This window comes from Pleurodeles waltl, chromosome 8, assembly GCF_031143425.1.
Source record: "Pleurodeles waltl isolate 20211129_DDA chromosome 8, aPleWal1.hap1.20221129, whole genome shotgun sequence".
Taxonomy (NCBI): Eukaryota; Metazoa; Chordata; class Amphibia; order Caudata; family Salamandridae; genus Pleurodeles; species Pleurodeles waltl.
The window spans coordinates 1,489,293,161-1,489,320,053 of NC_090447.1; the positions used below are offsets into that span (position 1 = coordinate 1,489,293,161).

Consider the following 26,893-nt stretch of genomic DNA (forward strand, 5'->3'; position numbering starts at 1 on the left):
CAGTCCGCTGCTTGATTCTGCTTGGACCACAGCCGGGTATCACTGCACATTCAGGCCCACTTCCGAGGGACCAGGACTGCTGTAGCACCACTTTCAGGGCAAGTCTTGCCGCTGGCAGAGTCCAGGTGTTGGGTGCAAGGTGGTGTGTCTTTTCTGTCCCTTAGGGTCTGAACAGGAGGCCAGCCAACTAGCCCTTGGAGTGACTCTGGTGGACCTGGGTTCAAGATGCAGGTCCAATCCTTTTCACTCTGGCAGGAGTCCTTCTTGCAGAGCAGCACAGCAGTCCTGAGTCTTCCACAGGTGCAGAAGTCTACCAAAGGTTTTGGTCTGAGGGTCTAATATTTATACTTGGTAGTAGCTTTGAATTAGAAGGTTCTGGAGGTTTCAACACTCGGAGGTGTTTGGAATTTAATGCCTCCATGACCTGGCTTCAGCTTGTCTGGAGAAGCAAAAGATTAGTGTCAAAGTGCGCGAAGGCAGAGGCTTTGTGACTAGAGGTGGGCGATAAACTATGCTTTGCTGGCAGAGTTCACTGAGTTTTGGCCTCTGAGTTACGCATGTAATGCAAAGTTCCGCCCAAACTCTGCCAGCCGCCGCATGACAGTTTTTTTTTGTCAAGCACGGCTTCACTACAGTTGAGGAGGGCGAGCAAGAATTGGCATCCCCAAACACGATTTTTATGCGCTAGAAGGACACCTGGCAAGATTTTCCCATTGTGGGCTGTCACAACCATTCGCATTAGGAAAGCTGCCACTCGAGTAGAATATCTAATAAAGCAGCAGTAAAATCAACTTCTCAACCAGTTCCTGGCGCTAAAAATCAACTCAACATACCGCTTTCCACCCACTTGTGAAACTCCTCAGAATCTCGCTGAGTTTGAGTTTTATGTAACTCCAGGGAGTGAAATTGCTAGAGTTCCGCCCAACCCTATGTGCAAGTGTGGTAGGTGACCGCTCGGTCCCCTATCAAATCAAAGATGGCCCATCCTGCCAAAGCCTTTTTACCTTTGTGTATTGCTCCCAGACAGTGAGACAAAGGCCAGCTACACCCAGTCATGCGACCCAGAATTCAGACGGCAGGCACCAAATGGTTGCCAACTTTGTAAAAGTGGCATTTTCAGAATTGTCACATAAAATCTGACTTTACCATTCAAGAGGGTGTTAACTTACAATTATTTAGATACTAAACTCAAAATTCCTACCTGCTCTCAATTGAAAAGTTATCACTTATTAAATGTAATAAGGTAACTCAATGTTATCCTGTGGGAGAGAGAGGCATTGCAGTAGTGAAAAACAAGTGAGTTTTTCACTGCTGGGACATGTAAAAGCTAAAAGTACATGTCTAACTTGGATTGCACGGACGTGTGTGCTCCTAAAAGCTCAAGCAGCTGGATGAAAAAAGAATGATAATAGCTGTGTGGAGGGCAAGCACTTTTTTGTGGAAGCACATAACGTCTGCTGAATCAAAACTTACTCATGGCTCCCAATGTGTGCACTGAGTCAAAGTCCTCTCTGGTGATGCTTACATAATTGTGTGGTGATGTGCGCTGTCAAGCCAGACCATAAAATGGACTTGGACAATGACCTCTTAGCCTGTTGTGGACTACAAAGAGGTCTCCAAAAAGTAGGCTTCTCATTTTCTTCAGAAAGTTCACCGAAGGACACTTTCTTTCTTACACCACCCTTTGCCAAGACCAAGTGGAAAATATTCAGCAATTTTCCCTATGATAATCTGGGACATCTTGGACATATTTGCAGCCAGTCGCTAAGAATAAAAAAGGCTGTACTCTCCAAGTGGGCCATCTCCTTGTTCCGGACAGTTTTCAGATAAACAGGAAGGTGGAGACAGATGTCTGTGAAGATGAGTGTTGGGACCCACACAAGTGAGACATCCTAAACAGGGGTGAGTTATCTTCCCAGTCATTCAAAACAGATCAAGACTGACTTTTAAGTTGCAGAAAGAAAGCGGCACACCACCCACTGCTGCATCCAGACCAACTTTGGCCTTGATGTCAAATTGCATCCTTAAACCAGATAAGGGTGACCATTCTAAAATTTCATTTGTTGTCACTCCTACTGGGAAGTCTGTGTAAGGTGTGATAACAGTAGTCCTCGGGAGGTAAGATGGTAGCTATTATGAGTGACTGTTTCAAGAGAAGGCAAGGGTGAAGTTCCTGGTGAGTTGGTGGTGGGGTTTGTAGGTCTTGATGACTTGCCTGCTGAAGAGAACCCTATGGTTTCCGATGGTCTTCAACCAAGTTGGAGCTTCCCTTATGGGGCAAATGAAAGTGGCTGGAGAACGTAAGAGGGAAACCACCAGTAGAGTTTGCATTATTCCAATTTAAGGGTATCAGTTTTTACCTCCTTTAGTAGTGGATGGTCTGGATGCAGCACTGGGTGAGTTGCCACTTTCTTTCCTCTACTTCAAAGTCAAATGAGTTTTGGCTACCAACATGCTATTGTGGTAATACTGTACTGAGCTGAAACATGAACATTTGATACAACAGATAATGATTTTGCCCGCCAAATAAACACTAATAGTTCAAAGGAACTCCCTCTTGGACCTCCATTAAGACTTCTGGGACTCTCATTTAGACCTCTACAAATAATCAAGCATAAAAAAGTGCACCTAGGGTGTTATGCCTCAGTTTGCTTTGTAGACTTTAGGTGTCTGGGTGTGTTCTTTTACCTGTGCTGAGCTTCTCTTGTGTGTCTTTATAATTCTATGTAGAAAATTAGTATTGTTTAAATAAATCAACATATTAAATTTGACACAGGCGACATTGTTGAATCATTGATTGTATCTTGAAATCATATGGAATTCAATTATATTTCAAAAGGAAATTAAACTATAGTTTAGGTTTGTGAGCAATATCTTGTAAGAACACCTGTAATTAAGTGGAAGTCGAACTAGCAATTAAAATGTTTTGAGAGAGGAAGTAATTTAGCTGCGGAGTATCACCCTCTCCACCCCCCTTGAACCTCTAGCGAGAAGGGTGCATTGTAAACTGGTCTGAGAAGAAGCGCGTTTGTGATTTCCTCCATTATATAGGAATATGCTGTCATTAGTTCTGTAATGGTTTTTTTTAACAGCAACAAACTAAATATAAGATGTTTGGAAAAGATGATGCCAGGCGGGCCATCTTTCCAGCATACCGCTGTAAAAACTGCCTCTCAAGTGAACCATGGAGGAATCCTAAATTTCTATACAAACACAAGATACTCTCTTTGTAAGAAATGACTGTAGTCGGTGTCTCCTCCAGACTAGGTGATCGTCCCTTGCTAGACAGGGCTGGAGTGACTGGTTCCACCAAAACAGACGTTTAGGAGGAACGAGCTGGAGCAGTGTCGTCTCCACGTTATACGGTCAATCAATCAGTATTTGTAGAGCGCAGCACTGTCACCCTGGGAGTTATCTGGGTGCTGGGGTGCGAGGTCTCCTTCGAAGAGCCATGTCGCGAGATATTTCCTGAAGTATGATGCACTGTTCTAGGAGAGGGCTGGGATGGATCCCTCCTGCGGAAGCAGCTGTCTTGCCTCAGTAACTGATTATTTTCTAAGCGAGAGAAGTTATAAGCTTGACCTGAGCATCTGCAACACCTACACCAACTATTCACAAAAAGAGGGAGGCTAAAAGCTTCTGTGAAGTACCACTTCTCTGCTCCAGGTATTACAGACAAAGCTGCAACCTTGGCCTTCAAGCCTAAGGGTCAAGCCATGGTTACTATTGATTAAAGTAATGCACTGAAAACACAATCTCTTGACCACATAATCAACTAGTTTCAAGGCTAAAAATTGTCAATCTCATCACATGAATAGTCTACAAGTTGTGAATATCTGCATGTCCGAATCCCCCTCACACTGACAAAGCCAGGAGTAGATGTGCCTGGGGCTGCTATAGGAATTACCCTGGACTCGGAGGATGTTTGCAGGGATATAAGGTGGATGGTGGACCAGATAAGACACCGATTTTGTTGTATTTATTTATTTTACATTGGGCTCTACGGAAAACACTGACTGATGATAGAATAATTATTTGCTGTCCTAAATGGATAAAATAACGCTAATACTTTTAAGAGCCTATTGAGTTTACACTCAGGATCTGTCTAATATGGAGAGGTGTGAGGGGGGAGAGGGAATTCTTGGTTCTTCAGTGTTTGTAGGGATATAAAAAGACATATCTGGTTTGCAATCATCCTGTGGGCCTCTGCTTAGTTTTTCATTTGCTTTCGCAGACCCTGACCCGCTTGGATCTTGGTACAGACTGTTAGGCTCTCGGCATGTCCAAAGCTAGAGCCCAGCTCTCTTCCCAGAATCATGATTATTTGTGAACTCCTACACCACTGGCTTCAGTATTTTATATGTACCAATTTATGTACCTCGGAATGGGGTATAAAGCGGTAATAACCAGTGTTTTCTCCTTATTGAATCTGCAGTATATGTCTTCTTTAAGTGTGCCAGGTTTTGACAGGGCAGAAACGTGCAGAGGTCACCATTCTCCCACCAGCTGGAAGCCTTATTTGTTGGCCCCTTGGTAACCTTCCTTGACCAAACGCACCACCACCTGCACATCACGCTTGTGTCTGGCTAAATTGTGCTCTGTGCAGTATTTTGACACGACCCCAAAATCCCAATTCATTGTATGGAACCCATCTGACATTACAGCTGTAAAATTATTCCTCAAAAAACTGACAAACTGCATGATTTGCTTTTTCTGAGACTGAATCAAGCCAAAACGTAATTCCTCTTACTCAACTCGATGGGAACAGTCCCACCAGACCACAAATGACCAACTCTGAAACCGTGTCACTGGAACCAAGTTGTACCTGGAAGATGAGCCCATAACGAGGGTGACACCAGTCCTGGGTTGCTTGTTCAGGGAGGACCTGGCTTGGCAGTTTGGGTTGGACTGTCCGGACTGGAGCAAGGTCAGTACTGATTTGGATATAGCTGGGTCCAAACTGAGGTGGCATGGTGTGCCACATCCCAATGGACTGGGATGCGGCCCGAGTGATTACCAGCAGCTGAGGTTAATTTGAAGCATTCCATCCACCACTGTTTTGTATGCAACTCTCAAACTTCAGCATCAGTCCAAAAACTGGTGCCATCTGCAAAATCTTTGGGTTTCACAGACGACCAAAGTGTTCCTCTGGCACCTCACGCTGGGAAACCTGCAAACCCACCTCTTGCCAAGTGTTCCTACTAAAGAAACTAAAACCATACATCCCTGTGACTGACTTCAGAGCTGAGGTACAACTCTATCCATCTCTCCTGGAGTGAGGTGGCGCTCTACGCTCAGGCCTCCTAAAATCCACCCAGGCATGCCTCAAAGCCATTCTCCATGCGGTAGCTCACCTTCTCAAAATGCAAGAAAAAAAATCAGATTTTTATTTTTTTATTTTACGTTGGTTTAACTCGCTGACAGGCACTGTGAGAAACTCGCAGTGCCTTCAGTCTCAGCTCCAGGACTCTCAATCCTGGCCTGTTATATACATCATTTAAAATGGACCACAATTGAGAGCTTTGTCTTTGAGCCTAAGGGCACTGCTGGTTTTTATTAGTGCCTGTTGGTGGGTTAAATATTTGTCCACCTGTTTTATATGCTGCCGGCCGACACTGCCTGTATCTTCTCTCATTTGTGTTCCGAAATAAACCCATCTTGATTGTTGATTCACCTTCTAAACCTCAGCATGAATATTTTGGGGGTGCTGCAGCACCCCTACTTTCAGTGTCTACTGGGGAAGGACCACCTTCTTGAAGAGGGCCTTTAGTGTGACGTGTGCTGATGACCAATGCAGGCACATCTGCTAATAAACAATGACTCCAGCAAAAACAACCCCCAACTGGTGATGAGACCTTTGCTGCTGCTGGAGGACCAGCCTTTCTCTCTTACACTTCAGGACAACATGTTTCCAACCTATCCAGAGCACCAGTGGAAGTCCAGAACTTCCCTATTCGCACCTTGAAAAGCGTTCCCAATCTTGGGGACCTGCTCACTCCATGCCTGCCCTTAAGACCCTCACTTCCACATAATCACATTTAGGGACAGACTCTAGAGGGGACCATGTTAGATTTAAGAGCCCCCCTTCTTGATACAGAATTTTAGACTTGGTGCTGTTAATCAGTAGCTTATGGGCACAATAATTTTCATGTGCACCTGATAACTCTTTTGAATGATAATCATTGGTTGTGATGTCATACAGAATTAATTTTACATGAGATCTAATGCCCATTGCTAAATATTATTGGAATACTGAAAGTTACCCAGAAATTGTGACGAAACAGGAAAGACTGACTTGAGTTTCTTTGTAAAGTCATTGAACTACAAGATCATTTGCAATATTCTTGTACTGAACGTTGGGAGGTATTTTATGCCTTATAATGCATAATTCCACAATACTTTTTCCAGATTCTTACGAAGTCCTTGGTTTCCCACTTTGAGTGAGAATTCTTCTGGTTGCAGCTACCCGGGATAAATATAGAACATGTACTGTAAAAATGAGCACAGCCATATGTAATGTGCAGCACACCTACTTTAAGCATCTTGATGTGTCACTAAGAAAACCTGTTTTACGGGTTACAGTGTGCTGCGACATGTCAATGTGCAGTAAACAAATATGCAACCATGTCTTCTTTTTCGGCACTGATTAAACCTTTGTAGAAATTGAGAAGAAATCCAGCTTAAAAGCTATTCTTTCATTCAATTATTTAAGTAATGTTCTACTCACAAAGCTCCTAATCATACTGTCTGCTGGCTGGAGGCATTGAGACATTACAACCCTGTTGTAATTCATTTTTACAGTAGAGTAGTATTATGTTATTATAGATTAGTAGTGATTTCACAACTATTATAAGAAAATTAGATGTGTTTTTAGAGGGATTTGGATGCTTATGCATTGGATGTTATTCTAATAAATATTTTTTTAGAATTCAGCAAAATGGATTATAGGTATTATGCATATATACTTGTTGGGCTGTACCTCAAGCCAAAGTTCTCATTTATGATGATCTGCTAGTCATGCACCCTAGTTTGAGCACTCTTTCCCTGGCTGGGGAAGCCTTCTAGCTCACCCCTGGTATGTACTTGACACCACTACTGATTTAGGGGGCAGGTTACAGCTTATTTGCTGGGTAGATTGGTGCTGCTTTTCAGCAGATGCACAGCCTACAGACTTCTGTGTCTTTTGGGGAAGCTGTAGAAGAACCTGCTGAGGTTTGAAACTCCCTCTAGCTCCCTCAGCAGGAGGAAGAGTTTTACCAACAAGTCTCTTAAATGCGTGACTTGCAGTTTCGCTACTGCCGAGTTCCTGCCATGGCTACATTGCACAGGTACGCTGGATTAAACTGGCCATGCTGCTCAAAGGTCATTCACGTTTGTCATGACAGTTATCATGATTTGTTTCTGATGAGCTCTATATTGTGCTATGTTTAGCCTTTTGGCTGAATCAGAGCACAATATAGGATAAATTACCACATCTCGTGAAAGAGGGATACCTTAAAAATGTAACGCTAACCGAATGTCTGCAATTACTGTGCTCAGCGGACTGATGGTAGGGTGAATCTGCTAAAGTTATCGAACACGTTAGGACCAATCTAATGCATGGTGGTCGGGTCATTGCAAATGATGAAAACATTCTTACAAACCAGATACTTGTATCCAAAGTCGGGACAGTATCCTATTGTATCAATATACAGAGCCCCGCGAAAGGCGATGAATGGGCGTCTCACGGTGCATGAATTTGATGAAGAGACTGACCAAGGTCGAGCCTGCCGGCAGGGCGCATGGGCTGCTACGTACAACGCCCTTTTTGCATAAAAAAAAAAAAAATCATAACAAAAAAGCAAAAAGGGGCTTTAAGCCCGGTAGTTAGTTACCATTCGTTGGCATCCTTATCACTCTTCTTTGCTGCCTTCCAATTCAGCAGGACTTGCAAAGCATCGCTTACTGTGTGACTTCCTTGTGTTTGTGTGGAGCATGGATGAAGTACAGATAGATTGAACTTCATTAGTTTACCTCCGCTGCTCCCGCTGAAAATTGAGGTACTATTTTTATTTTTTATTTTTTTTTGTATATTTTTATATAAAGCGACCTCGATCTGACTGGAAAGTAATGGGTGCTTCAAATGAGCACCAGTTACTTTACACAAGTTCACATTCATTATTTATGCCGGGAGTTCAAGTGATTTGCCCAGAATCACAGGATGTTGAGGCACCCGCTTGTCTTGTGTGTTTTTCAGCGGAAGCCTCCGTTGTTATTGTTGAGCCATTAATGCAGCAATGCGTGTGGGCTTCGGGCAGCGCTGTTTCAGTAAACACCCTACGCTGTTTCCACTGTTCCCTTTACAAATCCCGACGTGGGGACTGCGTTGCACCGGTTGAAAAAAAACAGGATCGCTGGCAGGCACCTGGTCTATCATTGTGACCGGGCCGTTTCATGCCGTTAAAAGAATGCGGCCAATTTACATGTGCCACGGTGAGCGGTTGCTTTGTAATCTACCACACTTCACTCCAATCTACCTCACCCCATTCTAACCCACTCTACTCTGCATCACTCCACCCTACTCTAGTCTACCCCACTCCAATCTACCCCATTCCAATTTACCCCAATCTGGCTACTCCAAACTATCCCACTCTCTAATCTGCTCTTCCCCCACTCCTTTCTAACCCACTCTTCTTTGCCTCACTCAATCTACCCCAAACTGCCTACTTCAATATACCCCCACTCCAATCTGCTCTACATCACTCCAGTCTACCGCACCCCACTCTAACCCACTCTTCTCTGCCTCACTCAACCCTACTCCAGTCTACCCGTACTACACTCTACCTCTCTCCAATGTACCCCAATCTGCCCACTCCACTCTACCCCCACTCCACTCTGCTCTACCCCAATCTATCCCACCCCACACTATCCAACTCTACACCACTTCACTACATTCTACCCCACTCTACCAACTCCCACTCTATCTAATCTACCTCACACGAATCCATGGCAGTCCACCTCACTCTACACCACTCCATCTCACTCCACTGTAGCCCAACCGACCCCCATACCCATCAACCCCACTCTACCATACCTTCGCCTACTTCCCTCTACCCTATTCCACCACAGTTTAACCCCACATTATTCTATCCCAATCAACACCACTCCCCTCTAAGTCTGCCCCACTCTACCCGGGGTGTAACAAAGGCCCCACAGCCCCTGTGGTGTGAGTGAGGCCTAGCTCCAGGGGCCACCCTTACCACGGTACTCTCTGAGGGCTCCTGCGTGAGTCCGGAGTGAAGGCTCTCCATGCACTGTGCAGGTGGGGTTCACTCAACTTTTGTTATGCCACTGCACTCTACACCACTCTACCCATCCCCCTCCGCCCCACTCCACTCTACCCTTAGTCTACCCCACCCCAATTTATCCCACCCCAGTCTACTTTACTCCACTCTAGCCCAGTCTACCCCACTCCACCCTACTGTACCCTAATTCTCTCTACTGGGCTCCACTCTAATCTACCCCATTCCACCCTACTTCAGTTCAATCCAATCTACCTCACTCCAGTCTTTCCCACTCTACCCCAATTTAAACTGGAATATTGGACATTCTTAATAGATTTTTTTAAGGATTTGATGGTGCATCACTAATTTTGTTTCTGCATTGCTTAATTTGTAAATAAAAATGCGACAGTGCCTAAGCTCTCCTCTGAAGCATGCAGCTGCTGGATTTAAATGAGCAAGCATGGAATACTGAGGCAACGTAATTATAAAGCCATCTTGGGCCTCTTTAATCCATTTACAGACCGTTCCTCCCCTTTCAGCTCACTCTTGCAGCTTTCTGCGTTCTCCCTTTGTGACTCTTTATTTTCCTCTTCCTCCATCTTTCCCATGTGTCTTTTGCTCACAGTAAATGCTTGAGGCAGACAAATAAGTGCAGGCCCTCAAATTAGGCACTGCTGGTATGGCACCTCGGAGCAACAGGTGTATCTAGTGTATGCACATCATAATTTGGATCGATAACCCGGGTAGGACAGGGTGATGGTGCTGGGTATAGGTCTGCTGCTCATTTTTTTTCTCCAAACATTAGCTTTGACTAGGGCCCCTAGAATTATGCGACCACTTGAGTTTCTGCATAATTATAGATTTGCAGCATTTGCCACATAATACAATATCTACTGCAAAACTTAAAGATTTAAAACAAAAATCTTTCTAATTCAAACAGTTCAAAAGTTTAAAAAAATGCTTAGACATGCATTGCCGCGTAGAAGCCCCTTTGCCACATTTTTGATGCTATATTGCTACATTTGGGTGTTAAACCAGTACTAATGAGGTGCATCAGTGCCCAGAGAATGTTAACAAGTTTGAAAATGACAAAATAATTAAGTAATAGTATCACAAAATGTGCCCTGTTATGCCGCATAATTTGTTTTTTCTTGCCGCATAATTTACTCATCCCTGCCACGCAATTCGGCCCTCCCCTGCCACATAATTCCAGTGGCCCTGCTTAAGGCTTCTGAAAATACACACATTTTTACATGCTTTTCAGTTTTGGTATTTGTTAGTTCAACCAAGCAAAAGTTTCAAGGCTGGGTTGGTACGTCAGAGCTAATCCTTGGAGAAGCCTGTTACAGAGCGCTGTTGGGTGCATCCGGACACCTTTCACCTGCTGCCAGTCGGGTCTATTTGGTGAACTTTCTCCCAGGTAAACATTATCTCGGCTGACGGGGAACATGGTGTCCCGAGGCCCTGGCCTGGTCTGCGCAAAGGTTACGGAAGTTTCCCTCTTGCTGGGGTGACCAGATGTCCCGAGTTTCCCCGGACAGTCCCGGTTTTCAGAAGACCGTCCCAGTGTCCAGACACTTTTGTTAATTTTAAATGACTGTCCTGGGTTTTGGGAAAAGATCGGGTCAACCCTGCAAATCAGAAGTGAAAGTTATGCTCTCCTTTCATGTGCACCTTTTAAAGTCTTAAATATGTGTAGTAATTTATTGGTTTCTGCCTGGCAGCACTGGAGGCAGTCTGCAACGCGTTCCCTCCCGCCCCCGACCGACCGACAACCCCCACCCCCCCACCCCCACGACCACCCCACCCGGGGTGGGCCAGCTATAGCAGTGAGACTACAGACTGTCCCGGTTTTTGCTTCTCAAAATCTGGTCACCCTACCTCTTGTACATATCTACCTGAGGGGGAAGGGGTGGGTTTATTTGTTTCTGCTCACAACTCACTTAAACCTCTAACTGTGATCTGATGGTTAATGTAATGTTACTTTACAGGCCTCCTCGTGAGATAAAGGAAAACTGACCTCAGAAGATGGTCACATTTCTGTCCAGGAAAACGGGATGCCGGTCTGTGAAGGTAATACAGTTTTCAATTTTTTTTTTATTTTAAATCACAGCAATACAGAGAGCATACTAGACACAGAGACTGAGCAGCCCACTCAACTGTACTGACGAAAACCTACCTGAAAAAAGCAGCACCCATACACTGTACGGGTCTACAGCAGGGGTGTGGTGGGCTGCCACCCCAGGGTGCCACCTCACGGGGGCGCCAGACCTCAGCCGAACACCTCCAAGAACCCTGTCGCATCTAGGGCTGAGGCCTTTCTCAGAGAAAAATACCACTATTTGTTCTGTATTCATTTTTTCATGACAATTCTGCCTTTTTTAAAAAAAAATAGTTATCCATCACATCATTTGAGCGGCTTTCTAATACTTCTTGATTGACTTTTTTGCGTTTCCTAGTTTTCCATCCTTGACATAAATACGAGTCTTGCCGGTAAAACCCGAGCCAAGCTGAGGATTAAAAACACATCTCCTTTTGCCTGTGACTTCAAAGTCCTTGCACCGGATCTGAGCCAAACCTCTTACCACAGTGTGTACCGCATGACACACTGCGGAACCTCTTACCCTGTGAAAGCCTACAGGCAATTCTACGCAAACTTTCATAGGAATTGTGTATGTATGTTTAGGTATAACTCTATCTGCATTCCATTGTCCTGTTTTTACCTCCCTGATTGCATGAAAGTTGGATTTGGCAAAGCAAAGGTATTTTTAGGGCGAAGCTGATGTTGGGACCCTTTGGAGGTGATCAGTTTGTATTGCACCTTTTCAAGTTGGTATATCAATGTTGCACATATATAGGTAAGCCTTCTGGGCCTCTTGGGCCATTCCTCGGGTGCGAATGAGATGAAATAACTAAAACATGCAGCCCGTGTTACAAAAAGAATGGGAGGAGGAGCACAGGCTGTCGTAGTTCAGCAGACACAGGATATTGCACACATGACATATTGCACACGTGTGAGAAGGTAATAACATGTTCTTCTGACGGATACTTCTAACCACAGATTCCTCACCTTGTGAATTTCCCCAGGTGCCAGACTGAACATGGAAACTCTTGCAACCGCTCCTACGTGCCACATGTGGCGCCATCGATTTTGGTAGAGAATCCATTCTGCCTTAGGACGTGATAACTCAGAGCTATTTATATTTTTACCCACCTGAAGGCAGGCTCTGAGCTGCACTCCAGTGATTTTAGTTTGCACTGCATTTTCAAAACTTTGACCAAACTTTGGCAGTGTGCAGGCATGGCGCCCTTGAAGACAGCCGGTTTAATGTGTCAGGAGCTGATGTACATAATTGACACATGCAGTGACTACTTCTGGTGCCTCAGTGCCAACAGTGACCCCAGGTTGTGGGACAAAATGTACCTTGGTCCCCTGAAGACCGTTAGAGACAGATAAGCCAAGTTCTTCGTTGCAGAACACAAGAAGCGGGGCCAGTCCCAGTTGAGGGAGTCCTTGCTAAAGCAAAGTCGAAAAACAAGTCCAAGAACAACTTGCGGAAGAAACACAAGTTATGCATCTGAATCGCCTGTAACTCTTGGTCAGCCCGGTCAAGAGCGAGGTTGCACATTTGTCAGATATAGCACCTAAATCTTGCCTTGATGTCGGACACCAAACCTATACTGATTTCAGGGCTGATGCACAGGGCCATTGTCAATTCCGCAGAAGTTAGTGGCGTTCAAGGATGCCATGCTACAACTTTTTAAGTTTATCACAGCTCCCTCTGGTACACCTTCTACCTCCATGGACCCGTTGCGGCCCCTAGCCGGTCCTATCCCTGGAAGAAGCACCCGGTCATATTCAGCCCTCCCTGCCGGAGGTGATGACAGGCCATCCCTCCATTCCAAAGCAAATGCTGGTGACAAGGAGGGCTCTCCTCCTGTTCCCTGGCCTGGGCAAAAGTACATCCAGAGAATGGAGGTCATTTTTAGGTTGATTCAGACACCGTTCAAGGCCTCCAAGATGTTCCACCTGAGGGTGGTGATGAGGCAGAACGTTTGCATCCACATCATTATAAAGACACTGGCATATATTTGTGTTTGCAAACTGCCATTCACTTTGATATCTTTCTGGAGTCTGTTCAAGATTCACCTTTTGGGCCTCTATGAAGGAAAGTGCCTCCATTGTGGTTTGGGTTCAGAAGGCAGCAGATGTTCTGGACTTGCAACCCCCCCCCCCCCCCCCCCCCCCAACCAAGAGGCTAAGGCTTACCCCACCCATGGCACTTTTGCAACATGGGCTGTCTACCTCTGAGCCCTTGATGCCTTCCAGTCATGTCCCGACTTGGCCCAAGTCATTCACAGCTGCGGTGTCTCATGCCATTATGGGGAATTACAGTCTTGCACCAGGGGATCAATTATTATTCACTCAAATTCTGAAACATGAGAGACTGTAATACAATCATCCACACGTAAAGTGAACCCCAGTTCCTTTCCTATTTCTCTATCAGACCGAGAATCTATCAACATCAAAGCTATGGAAAAGAAACCAATTTCTTCTGTCAGTGTGTCTCCTGTACCCTTTGGGACATGGCACATGAGGTCTTGCCAGCCTTGCCAGAGACTAGATGATGGTCAAGATTGCGGCAAGTATGTTTTATGCCCTGAACTGAATACTATAGATTCCGCTACTCATGCTTTGGTCCCCGGTGTCACTTAAGACAACATGTGTTGGGTTTTCCACTGGATTCTCCTGAGGGCACATCCAGGGTTCCCTGTTTGATTTGTCATTTTGTGGCTATAGGAGCCAGATGTACGACCCTGAGTTTTGAGAGTCGCAAAACCTAATGTACACCAGTGTACCTCACACTGTTTGAGATTCTCAATGGGGTCGCAAATGACCTACCTCCTTAATATTCATGAGGTATGTTGCAATTTGCGACCACCCCCCCCCCCCCCCTTGGGAATGGCTGCACTTGCAGGGATGGTGGCCTGCTGGGGACAGCAGACTACCATGTCTGTGACTGCTTTTAAATAAAGCAGTTTTTTTTATTAATTGCAGCCTGTTTTCCTTAAAGGAAAATGGGATGCAGTTCAAACAAAAAAAATGAAAAGTTTCTTCTTTTCATTTTTAAGAGCAGGCAGTGGTCCGTGGGACCACTCCCGGCTCTGAGAAAATATTTTTGAATCCATTCACAAAGGGTAAGGGGCCCCTTGGTGACCCCATCCTGTTTGCGAATGGGTTACCACCAATTTGAAATTGTTTTGGGACTGCAATTGTGGGCACAAAACAATGACACATCCCCCCTGCGACTCACAATTAGGAAGGGATGCCCCTTATTATTTGCGAGTTGCAAATCCCTATTTGGGGAGTCCGTAATTGTGACTGACTTATAAAATTGGGATGGTACATCGTACCAGCCCATTTTGCAGTTGCAAATGGCGATTTTCACTGTTTGCGAACGTGTAAGGCTGTCGTACATTGGGCCCTGTGTTCTTTGGCAAGAAGGCTGCCATGGCCTTGAAGTAATTTAAAGTCAGCAGTTACTTTCCTGTGCCTGCCTGTTTCATCACAATACAGGACGTTCAGAGGACAATACAGGGGTTTCAATGGCGTAATAAAACTTGAGGGGGGGCCCTCTCTACAGTATATATGAAACCCTCCTCCCCCCATGCTCTGGACCCAGTCAGGACCTCTTAGGCGAGGTCAACACGGCAGTAACACTCGTCCTCCTCTTCTCCTGGCCCCCATGGGGGAAAAACCTCTTTGCCCTTCAGTCTGTCCTTGTTACTAGTGGGAGGCAGAATCCAATATTGCTGGCCTAGTGTTCTAGTGGGTCCTTCAAACTATCCAAACTGGTTAACTCTTTCTATTTCTGGATGCACTTTCCCTCATTTTACCAGTTTACTCTCAGAAATTGCAGAACTTGCCTCAGTTCTGTCAAAGGAAGTGAACATCCTGCTTGCTAGAGGGACCACCGGGACAAGAGGTGGAGTGAGGACTGGGGTGCTCCTCCCAGTATTTTGATTCCCAAGATAAATGGGATTTTAAGACGGATTATAGCCCTCAGTCTCATGAACTCCTTCATCCTGAAGGAGAAGTTCAAAGTGATGATGCTTACCCAAGTTCTGCAGGCTTTGGATCCTGAGGATCAGGTCTCTGGACCAGCAGGTGTAGAGGGGCGAGAGCAGGGACACTTTTTGTGGAAGAGAATGAGGTAGATGCAGACTGCCACCAGCAGGGGGTGCCAGTACAAGCAGCAGGTGGAGTATTGTGGGATACAAAACAAATGCACCTTGAACTAGAGATGGGGAATGTCCTGGTGGTGGCTGTAGGTGGTGCAGAGGGAGATGAAGTAACAGATGAGGAGGTAAGAGTTGGTATGTGTGAGACTGGGGGGTAAATGAAGAAGAGAGTGGCAGAAGACTCGTGTGATAGATGATGCTGAGGAGGGCGAAAGTGGCAAGTGTGAAAGAAGAGTCTGAGGGAAAAGAAGAGACGGGTGAAACAAGGGCAGCGAGAAGAAACTGAGAAGAGAGAGAAGTGTGGGGTGGAGAGATGAACACGAGAGAGAGGGAGGGAAAAGAAGAAAGAAAAGGTAGGAAGGGAGATGATGGATTAAAGTACAGTCTGGACAGAGAAGGAAAGTGGAGGCAGGGCCAGCTTTTTGGCGGTGCGAGTGGTATGGGCGCACCGGGCGCTGACCTCAGGGGGGCGCTGTATTTAACAATAACCTATGAAACTTGCGATTTGAAAGCACCCGCTGAAAAGTTCCTTGTGCGTCCAGTCTTCAGGAAGCGATTAAAATGTCAAGATACCTCTTGTAATTAATGTTCTGCCAGGGAGAGAGATGGGAGTTTTGCCAAGTTGCAGTTTTGACTCAACATAAAGTAGCATACAGGGTTAATATGCCTGCTGCAAAAAACAGAACTATGGAGCATTTCTTGCACCCCTTAGCGCCCTCCTAATGCCACCATGTGTGCGTCATATTTAAAATACGGCGTACAATGGCGGTAGTTAGGGGACTAGTGTCAGAATATTTTACGCTAGTCCGGCGCTTTGCAGGATTAGTGTCAAAAATGTTGACGCTAATCTTGCAAACCACCCAGAGGCCCATTGTAACCAATGGAAGCCTCCTTTTTAAAACCTGCTGTGAGCAGGCGTTAAAAGTGCTGGAAAAAAAATGACGCAAAGAAATCTGACAGATTTCTTTGCGTCATTTGTTTGCCGCCTCCCCCCCAACTGGGGATGCCCCCTTTGCATACATTATGCCTGGTGCAAGCATAATGTGGCGCGATGCATGCATTGCGCCTCGTTATAAATATAGTGCAGCATTTACAAGTGCTTTAAAACACATGAATGCATGTGAAAGGGGGGGTAATGGAGAGAGGAGGGGCACATTTGCCAGGGGTAGTGAGTGAAACCGAGGAGGAGGTCATGGGGTGGGGGTGCCAAAATAAACTGTCGCACAGGGCGTCACCAGTCCTAAAGCCGACCCTGAGTCGAGGTTGAAGGGGCAGTGGAGGGGGATCAAAGAAGCAGCATAGAGGTGTGATTTCATTTTTTTCTTTCTTACCATTGTTCTTTCTGTATTAGGCACGTGCCTCTCCTTCAGCCCCTTTCACATCACACGTAGGGATGATTGCTCTGTTGGTAAAGCGGGGCCCAGTTTTTGGGATCTAGAGTTTGACAGACATGCATGTGAGTGGCAGCAGTTGGCTCTAGAGGGGCAGCATTAGGACTGCAGGTACAGCAGTGTGACTGCAAGTCGGAGACACAGCAGCAGGACTTTCAGGATGCTAACGTGGAATATTACATAACAAGAAGGTGTCCGAGATTGCATATTCACTTACCAGCCTGCTGCTGCATTCCTCTGTTGGGTTTAAGTTTTCACACAAGAGATTTGACTCTAGCTCACAAGTCACTCATGCAGTAACTGTGTGTGTTCTGTGAGCGGTGGAAGCGTGGACCTGATGCATCTGGTCCGCAGGCAGTGGGAGCGTGGACCTGATGCATCTGGTCCGCAGGCAGTGGAAACTTGGACCTGATGCATCAGGCAGTGGAAACTTGGACCTGATGCATCAGGCAGTGGAAACTTGGACCTGATGCATCAGGCAGTGGAAACTTGGACCTGATGCATCAGGCAGTGGAAACTTGGACCTGATGCATCAGGCAGTGGAAACTTGGACCTGATGCATCAGGCAGTGGAAACTTGGACCTGATGCATCAGGCAGTGGAAGCTTGGACCTGATGCATCAGGCAGTGGAAACTTGGACCTGATGCATCAGGCACTGGAAGCGTGGACCTGATGCATCAGGCACTGGAAGCGTGGACCCGATGCATCTGGTCCGCAGGCAGTGAAAGCTTGGACCCGATGCATCTGGTCGGGAGGCAGTGGCAGCTTGGACCCGATGCATCTGGTCGGGAGGCAGTGAAAGCGTGGACCCGATGCATCTGGTCCGCAGGCAGTGGAAGCTTGGACCCGATGCATCTGGTCCGCAGGCAGTGGAAGCTTGGACCCGATGCATCTGGTCCGCAGGCAGTGGAAGCTTGGACCCGATGCATCTGGTCCGCAGGCAGTGGAAGCGTGGACCTGATGCATCTGGTCCCGAGGCAGTGGAAGCGTGGACCCGATGCATCTGGTCCCGAGGCAGTGGAAGCTTGGACCCGATGCATCTGGTCCCGAGGCAGTGGAAGCTTGGACCCGATGCATCTGGTCCCGAGGCAGTGGAAGCTTGGACCCGATGCATCTGGTCCCGAGGCAGTGGAAGCTTGGACCCGATGCATCTGGTCCGCAGGCAGTGGAAGCTTGGACCCGATGCATCTGGTCCGCAGGCACTGGAAGCGTGGACCCGATGCATCTGGTCCGCAGGCACTGGAAGGTTGGACAGGATGCATCTGGTCCGCAGGCACTGGAAGGTTGGACAGGATGCATCTGGTCCGCAGGCACTGGAAGGTTGGACAGGATGCGTCTGGTCCGCAGGCACTGGAAGCTTGGACCCGATGCGTCTGGTCCGCAGGCACTGGAAGCTTGGACCCGATGCGTCTGGTCCGCAGGCACTGGAAGCTTGGACCCGATGCGTCTGGTCCGCAGGCACTGGAAGCTTGGACCCGATGCGTCTGGTCCTCAGGCACTGGAAGCTTGGACCCGATGCGTCTGGTCCGCAGGCACTGGAAGCTTGGACCCGATGCGTCTGGTCCGCAGGCACTGGAAGCTTGGACCCGATGCATCTGGTCTGCAGGCAGCGGAAGCTTGTGCTTGCTGCCGTCTGTGAGAGGGAAGGTTACTTTGGTACTTCATGCTGTATCTTTACTGTGAGGAAGCAAAGCTTGCCCCGCGCTGCCCGGTTTGTACCCGTCCTGTGCTGTGGAAGGCTTGCGCCACCACTGCGTAAAGCCAGCGGCGCTCTCCGGGGGGCAAGGCGTCGGCATGGGTCAGTGGATGGGGGCGCTGCCACTTCAAAGAAGAGTCTCCATAATTAAATGTCCGATATTCAGGTATTATTGATTTTATTTCAAGCCTAGTTTTATTCAGGACCTGCACAGGACACTTTAGCCTCCTTTCACCTCATACAGTATCTGGTACGGGGGGAGGAGTGTCTGTGTGTGTGTGTGTGTGTGTGTGTGTGTCTGTCTCTCTCTCTTCTAATGAGGGGATGTACCGGGATTACGTTTTTCTCTCTTGCTCTCTTACGCTTTTTAGGTATTTCTTGGTAGTACTGCAGTACTAGAGCTCACTGCAGTACTAGAGCTCACTGCAGTACTAGAGCTCTTTACGGTAGTGCGGTTTTATCATTATCTTATTGCTAGCAGGTGATTTGTAGTGACAGCTCGTATTCTATTTTGTTTCATACGTAGGTAGACAATGATTTGTTATGATGGAATGCACTTTGGTTGCGCATTTTGCACATATACCTTTTTTGGTTTTATTTTTGCAACAATTTTAAGTAATCAAACAATAAAGTTACTCACTTACAATTTAATTTACGTACTGCTGTGGGTACTTGTCTTCTGCAGTGTTTCTTCCAAAGTTGCATCTGTTCTTTAAAGAAGGGATGGTTCCACTTCTGTTGCGCAGCCTTAAAACAAAAGATATATTCAGTGCACTTGCAAAACTCGCCCTATAAACCAATCACTGTTTTGCAATGTTTGATTTGGGATACAGAAGCCTGTAGTCCTGATGAATGTGCCGCAGGGGCAATATTCTAGGACCAGAGTATCTCCACGGAGAAGAAAAGCGTGGTTCATCTCTTGACCCTCCTGTTTTTACTCTTGTAGTACTGAGAAACCATTTTCGTTCATCGTTTAACAAAGAGATCGATAATGTTGGCATAAGTGACATAACCTCACCCGCACTAGGGAACCCATAATTAGGTGACTGTGCAACTAATGAACTGAAGTACTCTCGAGTGTTCCCTAGTATTGTGAAGCTTTCAATGAATCTTTCAGCTACGAACTTCATGCAATTCTGCAACGAGCAGTACGGAGTGCAAACTCGTGCCCCCCTTCTGGAGCCTCAGAGGCTTGGTGATTCTCACTGCTTAATTTGTGCTTGTTGTTTCCGGTGCTGAGCACCGGCACTTATTTTTGAGGACCGGGGCTTTTTCTTCTGCCTCAAGCATTTACTGCAAGCAAATGACACATATGGTAAAGACGGAGGAAGAGAAAAATGAAAAAGCGTCACAAGGGGAGAAAGTAGAAAGCTGCAAGAGCGAGCAGAAGGGGCAGGGAGTGGCTTTAAATGGATTGAGGAGGTCCGAGATGGCTTCAGGATTATGCCGACTGAGTATTCTGTGTTCGCACATTTAATTGCAGCAGCCGTGTGTTTAGGAAGAGGGCTTTGAGCACCAGCACCTTTTTATTTACAAATTAAGCACTGGCGATGCTGACACTTCATAGTATTTCCCTGACAGTCAGTAAGCTAGTGGGACCCCCTTAACACCACAGTAGACAATCTCATTAGGTATCGTATTGCTAATCACAAATGGCTCCTGCACTTGGAGGTGGTACTGGGTATTGTTTCTTAGTGGGGTGTGCACTCTGTAGAGCCCTCCACAATCTCTGAAAATATTCCTTGGCCAGCTTTTTGTGACTTGAAGCTTCCTCCTTCAGAGCGGGGTTCTGCCCTCGGAAGAACTCCAGGCTTCTGTCCTCATTTCCACGTCTGCTGGAGATCCTGCTGGTCCTGGAGAGTCAGGTAGGACTGAGTATACCTGAGGAAGCTGAACTTAATGGCAGAATAGTTGGAGTGAGCAGTTCAGGGTGAGTGACCCTCCTGGCCTAACCCAAGGCCACCATAACCGGGTGGGCAGGAGGTATTACAAGTTTGGGGATCAAGTCTGCTGCCCTGGGAAAATTTACAAGGTTAGGAATCTGAAAACACCAGAAAGAAAAGTGTTACCATAGCTAAGTAATTCATTCATCTGGCTGCTCATCGAGTAGACAAATAATGTTGTGGAAATTTGCATCTTGGGAGTGTTTGAGTAGGCAAGACATTGGTCATCTGAGTTGTTACTTGGTTTAAAAGGTTACATGAAAATGATGGTTGTGCTGGAAGCATCTGGATACAAGGAAGTTTAGACTTTATAAGTGAAACAATCCATTTTCCAGATCTGTCTCTGTGGTCAGCAGAGACCGTTAAAAACTGCTACCTCTGAAAGGGAGCTCCTTCATGTGTGCATTCTGGGCTGAGAAGCGGTCATCTTCATTTTACTGTTGGCTGGTGCACCATCCTTCTGGTTTTGAAATGGACATGTAGGCTTGATAAGAAGGTTCCATTGCAGTGTATCCGCCATGTCGTATTGTTGTGGAGCCGTATATTGCAAAATGGTTACAAATCATCCTTGTTTGTACAAAGTGTTTGGTTTCCCACATGTTTTTCCAGTAAGGTCTTCTCTTGTGGTGGATGAGATGGAGAACAGTTTTGGATCAGCAGACGAGACACTCCTTTTCATGGGCACTTACATTACGAGGTCTTGTAAATGATGTGCTGCCTCAAATGTAAGAATGTCTGTCATGGAGGCGGTGGACTGGAATGATGGGGCGTGAAGGGTTCCTAGGTTGAGGAGTAAACAATCCAAGCTGTAATCTCTCCTCAGGGCAGGATCCCTATTTCTGAAGAAGGGCAGGACTCCCTGAAATGTAGTGTTTCCAAAAACGGACTATAATTTGTCAAATGGCTTAAAGTGGACCTGATGATGGTGATACTTTTTGAAAAGCAATTAGAAAATAAGTTAGTGGTAATCAATAGTTTGCAGCAGAGACTAGGAAATGATCACCACCCTGCCCCTGTGCTCCTGGCTGAAGATATCCAAAATATAATTGTTCACGCTGTCAATCTTAAATTGGCTATCAAAGAATGGTTATTTACACTCAAACTTCATAAAAAGTGATCCTACGTTAGCTTGCACACAATAGATGAAATTGCAGTAAAGTGCTGGCCATCGCCATATAAACATTCCAGAATACAGCACATTTCAGTGTACTCCAGACCTCAGGCAATCGTGTCCTGTCAGGAATCGTGAGTTGCCCTGGTGTAACAGTTTCCACACTAGCGTGGTGGGATTACAATGGAGCTTTGGGGGTTATCTGCAGACCCTCTTTGCAGTCTCCAAGAACAAATATACTCACTCCTTGCCCCCTTAGAATAGCAATACCTCTTGGAAGACTCCCCGTTCTCCTCTGGGACACCTGCAAGTTTGCTACACCAAGTGATGTTCGTCTTGGGAACACCTTGGCCTGCTGCACAGAGATTGAAAGCTGTGAGAATCCCCTTTCTGTGTGGCCACGCCCATGCTTTGCTGAATTTTATTGTTGGTTTTTAGACTGTACACCATGGAGCACTCCTGTCTAGGGCCCTTGGGGTGTGCTCTGACCCCCCCAATACATGCACAAATTAGCTCATCCCTAATTGGTGTATTTTACTCTCCTAGACGGCTGTAGTATGTGATGTAGAAACTGCACCCATGGCATTGAAAATGAATTGTCAACTGTGGACTGCAGCGCTCATTGTGTTGACTTACCATTGTAGCCTGATTGCTGCAGTTTAAACCCACAGAGTGACCTGTTAAATAACCCTTTAAACAGGTAAAAACCTCCATTTTAAATATTAGTTTATTGCCCCTATGCAAGCCTTGTAGCCCACAAGGTAGGGTGCACGGTATTTAACATTGGGACGTTTAGAAAATGAATGTTATCATGCCCTACATTGACAAGGCCCTAAAACCTATTTTCGCTGTGGAAGGCCTAGCTTTACTATGTAGAAAACAGCAGTACATATTAAAATACTAACACTGTTATCCTGAGAATGGGGGCAGCCCCAAACAAAAAAAAAAAAAAAAGATATGTATTCACTTTTAAAAAATATGTTTCGAAAATAGTGACCTCTGGAAAGTTACTCTTTACCTGCTTGATGTTCCTGGAGATGAATGTGCGTTGTCTCCAGCTTCTGCCAGCCTGCTCCTGGTCTGAATGAGGTGTGGTGTGCCTCCCAGGAGAAAACGAGGCTGACCTGAATAAGCAGAGAGGATTCTCCTGAACTCCAGAGGTGGGTGCTGCGGGCATCCTGTGACAACATGGTGTCAGGACCTGTTTCACAGACCTGTTGAGCCACATGTAACACCTCCGGCACACTTGAAAAGGAGACAACAGGATGCCAAATGAATTCTTGTGCATCTACTGTCTGGTTGTTAAAGGTCCCTGCTTTTGTACTACCAGACTTCTGTCGCTGTGCTTGTTGTAAGTGCAGTGTTTGCTTCAAACTTGATTTTAATAAAGGATGTGGGAAGACATTGCTGATTTCCATGAAGCTGTCCCCCACAGACCTCCCTTCTGACCCCAAGTTTAGTGTGGCCGGAGATGTTTACTATCTCCGTAATGCCCTGGAACATGACATTTTGTGCCTATTTACAGTAAGGTAAACAGGAACTACTGCAAAACTATGTAGGTCTGGGCCTGGGAATCTCTACTCTATTGGTCCTAGAGGAAATAGGATCATCTTAAGATGTCCCCCCACTCAAGGGCTGGTGAACCCTACAAAGCTGAACTCACCCAGCCGTCCTCCGAACACTGCGGAAGGATACCAGGTGGACTGAACCTCTTGCACTTGGTATCTTCGACCTGTAAGAAGAACCTTAGGAGGTTAACCCCCCCCTCCTTCATTTGAAATTCAATGTCAGAAAGCCCTCCAAGGATCATAAGTAGGGCTCCCAGTTTTATGGTATTTTTTTAAAGATTTTCATCTATATTTATCCATATATATTTTGTGTTTCCACAATAAATGGAGTCATACAATGGTATATTTCCACATTTATTTAAATAAGCATGCATTTGTATGTTGATGCCTGTCATGTTTAAGGAAATTAAGCAGCCCAAAATAACAAAACGCAACACCCACAGGTAAATGTTAGCATAATATACAAATCTATGTTGACATATACCTGGATATGGTGTTGCAGGGTGCTCCTTACTGGAGCTGCTCTTCACCTAAACTTGGGAACTACCTAAAGTTCTCTCTTCTTTTTTGCATAATTTATGCGTCATTCTAACCCTGAAAGGGCCTTGTTTTGACTTATACTGGGTGCTCCCTTGTGTCTGGACAAAGCTAAACTCCTCTGAAGAGCTCTAATGAGAGCGAAACACATGTCCGAGGTTGTTTTTACTTGTTCCAGGTTGGCTTGGATGATATTTTACTAGTCAAGAGCTGTAATACTGTGCCTGGAGTGGTAAATGGCTTTTGGCATTTTACAGCTTGGTAAAGATGACACTCTGTCATTCCTATGCTTAAAGACTTTGCTGTAAAAATGGCAAAATACTTTGTCCCTATCTAGCTCGGCGAGGATAGCACTGTGCTGATCCTATGCTTAAAACGTTTGCTAGATAAGCAGACATTTGAGGTGAGCAAATGTAGAGTGTCACTGGTGTTTCAGGGTGCTCCTTACTAGAGCTGCTCTCCACCTATATAATACATCATTGTCACACAGTTATCTAGCACAACGGGTCTCTCTTAAATCTCCCTACGGCCCTGTCTTACTTTAAGCCATATGTACACTCCTTAAACTACACTTGGTCCTGCATTGATGTAATATCATATTATATCATATTAGAGCTCTCAGTAATGACACTTACCTATTATTTTCAAAGGAATGACTAACTTCACTCTTATACACTGAGCATCATATATACGACCACAAAACTTCTGCACGCAACGCTACAAAAGGTGGAAACCAGGCCAGTGTATATCCGCTCTCCGGACTTACGAAACTCATGCTATTTAATGAAAGCGCTACAATTATTGATTACCAATTACTTGAAAAACTCTTAAAGCCATTATAGGCATCAAGTAAAGCAGCAAAATCTCAGGCGTGTCTTTACAAGAAAGGAAACCACAGCAATCACTATGTAGTTACCAAACTTTGTGGCAAGTAAGTTTACTTACACCAGTTCTAACCAGGCTGACCTATTTATTGGTGTCATCCAAAACAATCTTTTTGTGTGACACCTACACTGTTGACTCACAAAAATATATGGGGCCCTGCATGTACTAAATGAGTACTCAAAAATAAAGTATTCAAAAATCTGCAGCAGCAAACTTTTTGGGGGGCGGGGGGGAATAAAATCTCTCAATCATGTGTGTCAATTTGTGCACTGAATACATAGCACAGTAACTTTAAATCCAAACAACCATGCTTTTGAATTGAGTATTCAGAAAACAAATTATCAACTGCTCTACAACCAAACTATTCAGTACATTTTTCCTAATAAAAATATATCACACCATCAAACCATGCCATCCCCTTCCAGCATATATACACACATCAAAGTTGGCATAGGAAATTACAATGCCAGTTTCACTATACATCAATGAACTTCTGTAGGAACAATTCTCATGACCAAAGATTGGCCCCTATACACTTATCGTCAACGTAAATTGGTTAAATTCAGGACATAATTCAATTTTTGGGTATGTGAAATATGAGAAGTATTACCACCATCAATGAGATGCCATCGAAATGTGGGCATACACATCTTTCCATCATTTCTACTGGCAATTATGAGCCCAGTAATGAACAGAACATTGCCACCAACAACCAAAAGCATGTCTGTCTGTTAGCCAAGGATGCTACTGACTGGTTTCTCAAACCTAACATAATTTAAATCAACATACAGAGAATAAAATGTTCATTTCCACTGGGAATTCAAGCTCACAGAAAACCTAAAGTACTGCATTCAACTGCAGCATTAAGACCATATTTACCTGCATCCAGTTTCCATATCCATCGATTCCCCTCCATTGACATAACCTTATTAGAATCTCTTTTTGTGGCACTGACCCTATTGATGTCAAGTCAAAACGCGTTTGTTCCTTCGTGCTTTTATCCTTTATCATTCTCCACCATTGGGTCATTCATCTCACCGCGCGTAGCCATCACTTGGTGTTACAAAGTGCGCCATCTCACTTCTTGGGTGTTTTTTTCTTCTATAGAATAGGCATCAAGGACAACACACTGTACCGTAAATCACGTTCCTACTGCTACAGTTTGACTGCATCATAATTGTCAATTCCTTCTTATTGACCCAAAATGTTTTAAGTTTTCCAGTTGTTTTATAAGGACAATGACCACATTTAAAGTGACTTAAAACAGGGCTTAAAAACTGACCTTCGGTGATTCCATCTGTTTTTGTTCCAGTTCTACATAGGCTGGAGGGAGATGCTTGTTGTCATGTAGGATGTGAATACAGAACTGCTATTGCAGAAAATAGGTGGACAGGGATTATATTTGTTTTTAAATATGGATCAGGCAGTAACAATATTGAAAACGGACTAGACCACAATCTAGAACGTTTAAACACAACATCCATTCACCTTCTGCGTCGCTTGGCAGATTTGCAAAACGCTTAAAATCAAGGTTCCAGTTTTTGATTTTTGGCCTTTAATCTTGGAAACAATCAAAGGTTAATTAGTGCAGTGGTGAAAGGGCAGATTTTAGAAATGCACTTCTGTTGTTTAAACTTAGTAAAAACGTGACTGCCCGCCGCAGTGCTAGCCTCATTGGGGTGTGGGCCCTGCGTCACACCCCACCCCTCCTGGGCACCTGCTGGGGAAACGGAGCAGCTGAAGGCATCTGATTTGAGAAGATGAGAAGAAATCTTTACTACTCGGCCACTGTCCTCGGGGAGAGTCCGGGCCTTGGTGCACTCCTCGGAGTCCCTCTTCCACACTGTCGCTGGGGCGGGAACTCCGGCGCCCTGCGGAGGCTGCAGCCCAGAGGCTCTGTCTGGGCGCATCTGTTCTCTGTGCCGAAGAGCAGGCGTGTCATGTCTGCTGGCCTAGGGACGCTGCCGCCACTGCTCAATGTACGTGCAGAACTCGGAGAATAGCAAAGGCGCGCTCGATGCCCCGCTCCAGAGCCGCGAGCCAGGACCAGAGACGCACATCGCATAGGACGGACCTCGGTGACGTGCGCAGGGCTCGCATGCCTGGATTACTTTGTAGAGGACATTCCGGTGACCAGGCAGGGTATGTTTGGGCCATCCCTCCCCATCTCTCTGCTGGACAGAACCAGGGTATGTCAGGGCTCTGCTGTCTGATGGACACACACACAGGGTATGTCTGGGCCCCGCCCTCCTCTGC

The 26,893-nt window shown here is 45.7% G+C and overlaps 1 protein-coding gene across 1 annotated transcript in view; it reads left to right on the forward strand.

The window, feature by feature from the left end:
* NR1I2 (nuclear receptor subfamily 1 group I member 2) overlaps positions 1 to 26,893 on the forward strand; it is a 260,681-nt gene that overhangs the window by 80,597 nt on the left and 153,191 nt on the right. The window contains exon 2 of the mRNA XM_069202689.1: positions 11,255 to 11,336. The gene's annotated coding sequence lies outside the window, so the exon portion shown is untranslated. The remainder of the gene's footprint in view (positions 1 to 11,254; positions 11,337 to 26,893) is intronic.